Genomic DNA, 13433 nt, shown 5'->3' on the forward strand with positions numbered 1-13433 from the left:
AAAATTATTATTGTATTATTCAAAACAAAAATAATTCCTTGCATTTTGTTAGATAAATACTTTGTGAAGCACTCCTTATTATATATATATTTATATAATAAAAATATTCTCTCGTGTATCTTAAGCAGAACTATTATATATTACTGTATGTTATGTTAAATCTTCTCTGTGAATCTAAATCATCAGAAGTTTTATAATCTTTAATTTTATTCCTATACATTATAATATTACATTTCTTTTTAGACTTCCCCAATAAGACTTTTTTTAACCAATATCCAACTGGAATAAACTAATGAAAGCATTGTATATGTAGTATATATTTCATGTATAATATTTTCAGACTTATTTAAAAATTAATAAAATTTATATAATATAATCAAATACATATTTCATTTTTATTATCATTAATAATTACTTTGCAAAGTACAATACATATAACTGTTATTCCTATAGCTAAAGGAACAATGACTATTCTTGATGAAGCAGCTGAGCGCTTATTTGAAATTATATATTTTAATGAGTTTTCATCTGTAAACATATATGTCTGTTGTTTTTTATTATGTTCTGTTGATATTTTTTGTTCTTCTAGCATTCTAGCAATAGTTGCATCATCTTTCACTTCACTACATAACAGTGTAGATATATAATACTTGTCATTCCTTTTAAGAAATTTATTAAAATCAGTACAATGTGAATGATTATGAAGCGTTCCTTTGCATGTATCCATTAGCTTCTTATATACTGTCGTATACATAACAAGTTGAGCCTTATATTTATTATTACAATATAAATTATGTTTTATTAAATCTTGTTTAATGTCATCATAATCTTTAGAATAATCAAANNATATTATAATTATTATATTTATCATAATTACATATGCGTTCACCTTTATTGTCTTGCAAAAAATGTTTAAGTCTTTCCATAACAGAATAAAACGAATTTCTGTCTTCTAAATTTTTGTATAATAAATCACATATCCAAATGTACAGGTAATCACAGTGAGTACTATTAAATTTTTTTTTCTTGGATTGATTATATGCATAACATATGGCATTAAGTATTTTACTAGAAACATTTTCTTTCCATTTTTCGTTTTGTAGACTTTTCTTTGCTTTATCATAAAAATTGTAGTCATTGCAATTTTCATCTTGATTATTGAAAATGTCGTAATTCTCTTTTGTAGGTAACTTATTAAGTGCTTCATCCTATGAAATTAAAACGAAAGATAACATATAAATTTTTATATATAAAAAAATAAAATAAATAATTTAAGAAGAAATAGAATATTATGACATAAATAATAATTTACGTTGCATAAAAATACTACCCCTAGAGGATCTTTCATTATTAACGAATGTTAAAATGTGATATACAAACAAAGAAAACAATTATGTATATAGCTATATATTTCATAATATATTGAACAATTAATAAGAATATTCATAAGAATATATATAGCGCTATTTAGAATTATGGATTTTGTTTATTCTTATTTTTATATAAATAATGCGTAATTACTTCAATATAATGTACAATGAAATATGGATATATATTGACTATTAGGATATAATGTATAAATACGCATATTATAAGCATTTCATGATATATACAATATTAGTTTAAAATTAATTATTTGTAATTCCTAATAATATATATTATAGTATATATTACATTGGAATATATATTCTCTATGTTAGGTATTTACTATGCAATATCCATTGGTACTATATATTAAATAAAATATAATAAGTTTTTTGTTTCATACACAACATGATTATTCGAATAATAAATGTATAATTTATATTAATATGGATCTGTATTAGATCCTTAATTAAACAAGCTTTACTATTTTTTTTCACTTTATAAATTTAATAGGCTTTTAAAAAAAATTTTTTTTATTTAGGTTCATTATGGTTTAGTGTTTAGGTTTTATTTTATATGTTATTAGTGTCTGTCTTAGTGATTATGTTCATAGTGTGTATTTTATTTGTTATGTATGTATTATTGTATATATTACATTTTAATTAATTGTTTTTATATATATTAATTCTATATTCGTAATTTTTAGATATAGTTTTTGTCAGAACTTCTATTAATGTGTTATTGTTGCACATTTTAAATTTATATCGTAAAATTTCTTATATACATTTTTACATATTATAAACACAACTAGAACGAACAGATTACACATATGGCTAACCTTTAATTAATCAAAAGCGATATAATATAATAATCATTTATATATTTTTTTTTGTACATATATATCATAATGGATTTTCAGTTTATTTTAAATTTATAATTATTTAATAGAATAATTAGGACCATATAAAATTCATCTATTTGTTGATAAAGGAATCTTTTTATATTATTTCATTAATTTTTAGAAATTATAATACTTTTTACATGTCGTATATAAATTATTTCTTATGTCTAATATAATTAGTAAAATTATATTCGATCACTTTGTCGTAAAAATATATAAGTTTGCAATATAATTTTAGCATAATATTTTATGTTTTTAATTATACTTGGAAAGTAAAAATTAATTAATAATCATGATCTCTATGCAGATATAAATTACGTTATATATCTTCTGGATTTCACTTAAGCATAAAGCTTGATTTGTGCTTGTTATAATAAAACGAAATATATAAGTTTATCATTGGATTAATGTTTTGCTTAAGGCACTGTATTAAATCTTATATGATTTATTTTATATTTTTTAAGTTTCATTTTGAATGAATAATTTTTTTTTTTTTATAAATTATTCAATAATATACATTATTTCGCATGAATTATAATTTTTATATAATGTATGATCAAACGTAATTTAGAATTTTTTTTTTTACGCGAGTTAACGTGTACTTTATATTTCAATGAATTAGTTGTAGCAAAATATTATTTTTATAATACATGAATATTATATTTATTGCTAAATTACTTTATAAAAAAAAGTTTAATTTATTTCATACTTTTATTTTACTTATTTATATTTTGCATTATGCATATACTTATCCTATTTTACATACGTTAAAAAATTATATTAAAGTAAAATCACATAATAATTCAATAATACAATATAAAAATATTACACAAGTATATTTCACAATTTTTATACATTATAATTAACATAGGGTATGACATAATGTAATGAAAAAAATATAATATACTTAGACAAACTACATGTATTATACAACATACAGAAAAAGCATCAGTAATGTCTAATTAAGAAAATACTTATGAACTCATTATTAAATTAACGTACCATGCTGTAGTAAAATAAATTATACTTATATTACGATGAGAAAAAAAATATTCAATACATAAGGTTTTCTGTATATTTTCATTAAGGCAATTATGTATAAAACTTATATAAACTATTTAAAATATGTTCCTTTTATAATATTTTAAATTATAATTTAAATTATATAGCATAATATCATATGTAAACATGATTAAGTCATTCACTAAATCTTATGGACAAGAATTTACAAAAATCGGCTCATAATGCATTGATTCTAGAAAATCCTATTCCTGAAATATGTATAATTTTTTTTTTTTTTTATATTTCCTATGTATCACAGATACAAATGCTATAAATTATTATTTTAAAAAAATACAAATAAATAAAAAGTAAACGAATTCTATATTAATATACATTAAAAATACATATCATATTAAATATTAATATGCAAGCTATTTAAGAAAATTTCTTTATTAGGTATATAAAAAATCAATATAATTGAATACAATATTTATATTGTACCTATAATATGGATAAAATTTAGGACATGTAATTATAAATTTTCATTTAGATCAATATTTCCTTGAAAATTAAATACTTATTAGTTTTATATAGAATAACATTTATTCCTTTTTTATCCTATGCTTATCTATTATTGTCTTTACTACATAGATATGTATATAATTTATTTATACATACCACTTAATATATAGAATATTTTTAAGAATTTTTTTCTAATTACAGAGCATTTGGAAGTATTATTAATACATTCATTTTTACTTTCATTATTGAAATATTGATGAGAATTTTTTGTGGTGTATAGTATATTACTATTTCTTTCTATAATAAAATTATTATATTTTAGCAATATAACTATAGAAATAATCATTTATATAAACACGTCAATGTCCCAATGAAATTGCATATTATTAGTAAATCAGTAATAATAATAATATAAGTTTGAGGCTAATAGGATCAAATAATTGTGTGTATATATTTATCATAATGAAAAATTTACAAAATTGCAATGTTATGATTGTGATAATAAAATTATGGGGTTAAATTGAAGTAAATATATGTTGTAAAAATTAAAGTGTTATAAGGTAATATAATATTATCTTGGAATATATGTACATATATATATTAAAATTGAATAAATAAATATTGAGTATTATATATCTAATTTATACCAATAAAAATTCTATAAAAGCATTATTAAATATGTCATATGAATTGTATTATTACAAAAGGCAATGTACTATTTATATAAGTATTTAAAATTATTAGAATTATATGTTATAATAAATGCATGTTCCTTTTTTGCAAATAATTATTTAAAGAACTTTAATGAGAATATTAATAATCTTGGATAATGATAATAGAGATATTATTATCAATTCAATCAGAAATTTTTTTTGTTAGTATTTTTTTTTAATATAAAAAAAAAATTTGATTCCCATATAATATGACGTAAAGCAGAAATGGAAACAAGGTATGTGCCTTGTGATATTTAATACTTTATATCAATATATATTATTATTCATATTATTTTATCAGTTGAATTATAAATTTAAAATATATTTTTTTCAGAATATCAAGTTATAATTTTCAAAGTTAATGTATGCTGCATTTGATGTATTTTATTAATTACGATATATTTATTTGCTTGAGTTTACTTACTAATATCGTTATTGTTGTTATTTCATTCTCCATAAGATTTATGAATTCATCTGTTCTCATTTTCTTATATTTATATTTTTTATACTCTAATCTTGATTTTATTCATAACATATTTTCTTATGTTATAAATATATCAAACATTGATTATGAATCATATTAATGCTAGTTTGATTTTCCTTAAAATAGAAATACACAAAACAGTGTTTGAATAATAAAAACAACTAAGTTTATATATTAATATATGTTTGTCTACAATATCAAGTTGTGTCCTTAAAAAATAAAACTTATAACAACTGAATACAATTTAATTATAGTAATTTTACATCATAAGTATGATAATTTTTCATAATAAGAAAAAATTTTAAGTTAAATATTTTACTAATAATAAGGAAATTAATTTATTCCATGTCGTTGTTTAACAGTTCAATTATAGATTCAGTAAAAAAAAAATTTACTACAATAATATATGTAAAATATTAAAAAAAATACGTAATAAATTTAAATATTAAATTCAAGAGGAAATATAATTTATTCATAATTTATTTGAATACATAAAAACCTTCTTATGTATATAAATATAACGTGTGGTATATAAAATGAACATACTAAATCCTTATTATAGGGATACAAATTTGTATATATGATACAACAATATAGATTTAGGTAGACATATATAAATTATAAATGAATGCATTAAAACATCATAAAATAGATTATTATATATACATATATTATTTATTATGTATATTTAAAGGTAACTAAATATATGTAATATTTTGTGCAACTTATATTTGATTAATTTATAATCGAAAATAAAATTCAAAAAGCTAATAAGTTAATTATTAACGCATATAATATAAATCATTATTATATAAAAATATTAATATTCCTATATTTTTTAATGTGTACATACTGCAATAATAAATATAGATTTATCTATTTAGCATAAAAACATTACCAATATATATAAAAAAATGTACATATATTAAATTAATTAATGGTAACGATGAAAAATAACTTTACATATTATTCGATTAAATGATAAAACAAATACAGAAAATAAAATTAAATTAAAACCTATAAACATTAATAAGTGCTATTCTGTAGTGTAATAAAAATATCATACTATAAAAACCAATATATATATAAATAAATGGTAACACATAATAGAATAATTATAGGTAACATGAATAAAATATATTAATAGAATACAATTAGGATAATTATTCGCTATATTAAAAAAAAAAATTTATTTTTTCATATAAAAAATTAAATATTATAAACAAGAAAACTTAAGACGTCCTATAAAATTATAAATATATATTAATTCTTTGAAATAATAAAGAATATAAATATTATAATGATTTCAATGCAATAATCCTCATAAGTTAAAATGTATACGTTGAATTATCGACATAATGGTAATTCATATAAAAAAAAACAAATAAACATAATAATAATTTTCTATGAACATAAAAGAAAAATATAGTCCCTATAATTTTTACGATATAGGTAGATATTAACACTATAAATTATAATATAAATCCTTAACCATGAACTATAAATATATGATATGACACAAATACACTGAAAATTAAGCAAATAAAAATTAATAATTTAAAATAAAATTAATATTGCTTATTATTTATGATTAAATAATATGTTTATATATTATAAATTCTGATATTCATTAATGTTAATACATATTTATGAAAAAATATATAATTGTTTTAAGAGGGAGAATATTCGTTTCAATAATATATCTTATATGATTTACAAAAAGATGGATTCAATATAATAAACATTTCTAAAAATATTATATTCCTATTTTTATTAACTCTTATGTTCCATTTTTTTTCATAATATTTGCGTATATGAGAATTTATATTGGTATTGCAAAAAATATTATAAAAATAAATCATATTTATTTAACCGTATTACTAAATAAAATCCTATAATTATTATTATTTAGAAAGAATAAATTATACATTCAATTTTTATTATTTGTACTTCAACTAATAATATAGGAAGTGCTATATAATCATATGCAAAAAATTGTCTAATATTATAGATTTCACGAATTTAAATGTATGGTTCATAATTATATATTTTTTACTGTATAGATTACTATAGAAATATATATGATTATTACAATGTTTCTGATTTCTTGATGTGAAAATTAATAGAATTATAAATGTATCGTATAAACATTACTTTTTTGAATATGTCTGTTGTATATTATGTTATATAATATGTACTATTTTATGATTTGTTATATATATCATACGAATTATGTCATTTTATTATATGCTCTTTAAAAAAACATTAATATATGAATGGGCAACATATTTTCATATATGATTGGGCAAACTGATAGTTTCTATTTGCATGTTTTATGGTAAAATTATTTACACTTATGTAATATATTTTATCATCTCCCTACTGAATTTGTTCTAAATATTTCAGATAGTTGCAATATATATTTTTCTTCACTTATGATATTCTAAATATTCCTTTACCATAATATTACATGGATGAGAGATCTAAATGTATAAATTAAGTCATCATAAAAACATATTTATTAAAACATAATATATTATATTTTGATGGAAAAATTATATTTTTTTATATTATTAAGAATTTTTTTATTTTAAAAAATATATATATATATAATTAGCTTTACTCAAAATGAATAATAATATAGAAATTAAAGATATAACAATAAATGTAATTATTATAGGAGGAGCCATACTATTATTGCAATTGGTTACGATTTGTTGTTCAGCATTTAAAGTAATTTCACTAGTTACACTTTAATTTGTATCGATGTGCGTGTTATATTTATATGTAATATATTTTAATGAAACACAAGAGCTCGGTACACATTATGTTTAAGGTTGTCATTTATGTAAAAATGATATGTATATATCACATATATAACTGTCAGTATTTGAATCATACAACTTCTATACGTTTCAAGAGGAAAAAATTTAAAATGATAATAATAAATTTTATTTTCGTACAAGTTTATTAGTTCACTGTAAATTTATTTGATATAGTTTCTATCTTTTGCAGCATTTAGGTAATTCTTATATGATCCATAATAAAGATATTTTAAACTTACATTACAGCTGAGGTTATTCAAAAGATTATGTATAGAAAATAAATATTGCAACGCTTTAGGGAATGTATTCTTGGCAACAATCGTATAATCAATATATAAAAAATATTTTTTAATATTTTTACACTCCATGCTTCGTATATTAGGAGACTCATACAATTATCCATAATAATATTATATTTGGGGAAAGTGTCTAATATTTCAAGCTAAAAGAAAAAACATATAATAATATTACAAAAATTATATTCTCTTATATCTTTTTTTAAAATATTTATAAAAACATAAATGTTTAAATATTACTACTTAATTTGTACTATACTAATTAAAGGTTACAATGTTTCCTTCATCCTAGACAATATTATATTTTTTCTCACGTGAAAAATAACGAATAGAAAATTATGTTAACAAGTGCACATCGATTAATAAATATAAATACATGTTATTTTGTGAATTATTTTTTTTCCATTTTATATAATTGTTGATTTCATGTAAAAGATTTGTATAATAAATGGTTTATTTATTTTTATACGACGTCATATATTTTAGTAACTATTTTCTACATATGTTGTATATACTTAGTTATTTTAATCCTAAATGGAAAATTTACACATTTTATTTAGGAAAAGTATGTAGTTATAAAGATAGACAATATATGATATAGAAAGAAATCGTGCTACAAATAAACTATGCTTTTTACTAAAGTGTAATTAAAATAAAAACACATAATATAATTATGGGTTATCATCTTGTATATATAAAAATTGTTAACTTATTTTCTTTTTATAATGTTATATATATTTTTGTGTAAAATTTATGGAATAGTAAAAATGAATAAAATTTTCAATTTGTCACTTAGCAATTTCCTATTTAATGCATAAAAAATGATAAAGTAGTACATATACATTTCACTAATAATTAAGTAAAAAGTTCCTAAATTAGACGTATGCTTTACATATTGCACGTATGGTATTTCGATATTTATAAACTTTTATCCTTTTATGTGTTTATAAATATAATCATTTAATTAAATTATAACATATATTGATATATTTTATCAAATTTATAATATAAAGAATCTATTTATTATACGTATATGGATTAATCAAAAACAATTTATCATTAATATGTCTTGTTATAATTTTAATTCTTTTTTTATTTTCATCGTTGTGTCGATTAATATATATTATTTTGTTGTTACAAAATAATGAATTTACATCTTAAAGTAAAATGTAGGAAATTTTGATCATTTATTGCATTAATAACTAACAATAATTATATAATTCATACTATGATCATTTGGAGAATATTATTATATATAATTATTTCTTATGACATGTTTAATGTTTTTATTTAAATTGAACATTTAGATTCGAATAAACCTTATACAAATGTAAAGTAATTAATACCTCTCACAACAAAATCTAATGATTTATTCAGATTATATATTATCCAACATTGGAACGAATCATTTATATATATATTCATTATAAGGGAATATAAATGATTTCGTATTTTAAAATTACGATAGTATACATATTTAATAAAAGCTGTTAATTTTTTATTAGTCTTTTTAACAATTTCTCATAATTTATTATGGTCCTAATGATACCTAAAATACAAATGCTTGTATGGTTATTAGTCTAGGTCATTAACAATATAAATACAACATCATCCATATTGATGTACCTATGATTAAAATAATTAATGGCACTTAAAATACTTTATATAATTGTACTAACGGATAACCCCGTCATTTTATTATAATATATTATTATTTTAGAATAAAAATAATTCTGTGTTCTTGTTTAGACATCTCATTAATTTTAAGAACGTAAAGAAATTGAAATATCTATGTATATAAAAAATATTATATACAATATTATATTATTTACAACGAAAATATAGAATGAAAGGCAAATAAAAATATGGATAAAAATTATCGATAAATAATAATTAATACGATAATATATATATATAATTCAATAGATATAAATAAAATTATTCAATTTATTTTAACTTAAATATATATTTCATATATACTGCACATATTAAATAGAGCGTCATTGTTCTCAGATGAATGTTACTTAATAATAATAGCACATGATCATATTTTTCTCATAAGAACGCATATATTTTATTTTTTATTTTGTTATTCTTAATATTAATTACATGTATATTATAGTTGTAAATATTTTCGTTATTTTCTCATGTCTTCATTACGAAAAAAGACGAATATTTACACATATTCATTCATATATTATTTCCCTTTATATAGAGCGAAATTTCTTATACAAACTTATACAAGTTATATATAATTATACATAATAAAATATCATTCTAGCATAACATACAATATGCATTCTTATATCTAATTCGATTTGCATAGCATATAAATAACGAAACCACTGTTTTGTACGAAAATGTAATAAATTTTTTGAAATTCATGACATTATTCCACTATCCTACATGAGATATAAATGTAATAACATGTAGTTGGAATCATTTATAAAATAACTTGCTTTTTTCTGTATTAAATACAGATACGTTTTTTTCATAAGATATTATAATTTCCATATATAAGATACATAATATAAGTTAAGATAACATTTATTATTTTCATTCAAGCGTTTAATAATAAATATAAAATAAATTTATGAAGATATATTACATAATAAAAATATATTTATAAATAATAATTATTATTGTAAATTGTATTAAATAAATTTATTTTTTTCATCTTTATGATTTATATAAATACAAAACTAATGAAAATGTAAAAATGTTTCATAGAAAAATATACGTACCAGTATTTATAATGTAAACAATTTTATTGTGATAAAAATCAATAGCAATTGAAGTGGTTCCTTTTTATGTTATTCAAATGTTCTTATTATATGTAGCATTAATGCTAATAGGTATACTCAACAATATTTATATGCTATAATACATATTATAAAAAAATAATTCATTAAAAATATATTATTGAAATAATTTACAATGCATACCAAAATGGTACAATATTTAATATGTTGAATCGTTAGCTGACGTTTAAAATTTATATATATATAAATGCTTTCATGTTTCTTATTTCATTTATATTTAATGAAAGAACATATGTATATTTTTTTTTATAATATTATTTCACTATGTACTATATATGTAACATAATATCTGCGTAAATAAAATATTTACACAATTTATTAAATTAAAGTTTTTTTCATTACATCAAAAAAATTATATTCCAGTCATGAAAAAACAAACAGAAATGGTAAATATAAAATTATATTCCTAATATTTAATATATATGTAAATAACACGTATAAAATTATAACACGAAAGCATAATTGGTGTATTTACATATAATATCAAATATATATTTATTATATACAAAGCTTATCTTGTCATACGTATAAGTAATTATATATTATAATGAACATATTTCTAATAAGAATCTTATTTGTTTATAAAATCAATTCTATTCCTGAAAAGAAAAAGATTTAGTTATGCGCATTATGAATGAAAAAGGTAATGTTAAACCTTTTTTTATATATATAATTTTAAATGTTAAAATAAATTGTTATTAATTTTGTAGATAGTCATTCTCGTTATAATATTTTCAATACAATGTAAATTATATATTGAAAATTTAAAATAAGATATTAAAGTGTTATACATTTAAATAAAGCGTATTATATATAAGTGCAACAAGCATATGATTATCTGCATTCATTTAGAAAATATTATAATTATTATACCTTCTTTATTAAGAAAAATATATATTTGCACCACATGCAGAAGTTAATAAATTTTAAAATGGTTTTTATAAGTATTGTTAAATTAAGAATAAATATTATATGCAGAACGGACGACAAATAAGAATAAATGAAAAAAATAAATTTTGTATGAAATAATTATTACATATATTATGAAAATAATATACAAATTCATAGAATTTATGATTTAGTTACAAAAAAAGAACATGTACACAAAATATTTAGCTAACTAATATTATTATGGCTTAAAGGAATATATAAAAAATAAAGGATAAAAAAAATATACACTTCTTCATGTGGAAGGAAATATGTTTTTAAATATTTAATTTTATTAGATGTAAAACTTAGTATAATTAATTTCTATTTACTTCTGATAGATACATTTTTGGATATTCCATATACGTATTGTTCCAATATTAGCTCTATCTCCAAATAATATACTTTTTTTTAATGTTTTTCAAGATAGAGGCAAATATTTATATTAAACATAATGTAAATTTTATGCTAAGGGAAATCCATATATAGACCATTCTAGTCATATAATTTCTATGAATTCTTTTGAATATTTCTTAGTGTTTAAATTTTATCTTATAACACTCAATAAATAATCAAAATATTTTAAGTCCAGTTATTACATATTATAATAATATTTACATTAATGTGCCTTGTGGCTCTATCGAATTAAGTGAAATGTAATTAAAATATATAGAATACAACAATGTTTAAAGGTCTTGTTAGAAATATTCAATTAAATCCTCTTTATGATTATAAAATACATGAGAATATAACAATATATATATTTTAATTGGAATTCATATTTATTTATATTATAATAACGAAACAAATTAAATAAAATATCAAGATATCACATTATTTATTATTCAATAAAATTATATGATTCTATTATTATTATTATTATTTTATATATTTAAGGATACTATATAAAAAAATATGATACATATATTTATTTTTAAATTCATTACATATGCTTTTGTTTTTATATAATTAAAATACACAATATATAAAATTATTAATCATTGAATTTAATATTGTTAAAACTTTCTCTTATTTTTATTTTATCTATTTATATATCTCTATTTACAGCATAACATAATTAATTTAAATATATATATTACTATTAAAATGATACTGTGTTTATTATGTAAGATGACTGATTCAAAATGTGAATATACTAATTTTTTACCTATATTTTTTTTGAGTTTTAATGATTTGTTTTCCTTTTAATATTAATCCGCTAGTTCATTATGCTTATTCTTATTCATTAAATAATTTGACATCTTTAATTTCTTAGATATAAAATATAATTATTGTTTTTCACAGTTGAATTATTTATAAATATTATCATTTATTAAACATTAATATATATAATTATTGTTATATAATAATAATAATAATCAGTAACTGTAAGCTAATGTTTATAACTATTAATGATTTTTACTTTTTAGTAATAACTATATTTTTTCATATTTATTATCAATATATCAAATTTTCTAGTCATTTATTATCTTAACTCAGAAAAAATTACGGTTTTATTTTGTAATTTTAAAATTAAATTAAAAATATTTTGTTCCCATTATTATTTTTTCTTTAT

At 18.5% G+C, this 13433-nt stretch overlaps 4 annotated features.

Annotated features, from left to right (window-relative positions):
* Positions 1-133: 133 nt before the first annotated feature.
* Positions 134-289: a sequence feature (contain untaranslatable codon;~variable surface protein).
* Positions 290-415: 126 nt separating this feature from the next.
* Positions 416-952: a sequence feature (contain untaranslatable codon;~variable surface protein).
* Positions 953-1009: 57 nt separating this feature from the next.
* Positions 1010-1201: a sequence feature (contain untaranslatable codon;~variable surface protein).
* A 126-nt stretch (positions 1202-1327) lies between these two features.
* Positions 1328-1348: a sequence feature (contain untaranslatable codon;~variable surface protein).
* Between the last annotated feature and the right edge of the window lie 12085 nt (positions 1349-13433).

This window comes from Plasmodium gonderi (genome assembly GCF_002157705.1).
Source record: "Plasmodium gonderi DNA, contig: Pgo-contig_68, whole genome shotgun sequence".
Taxonomy (NCBI): Eukaryota; Apicomplexa; class Aconoidasida; order Haemosporida; family Plasmodiidae; genus Plasmodium; species Plasmodium gonderi.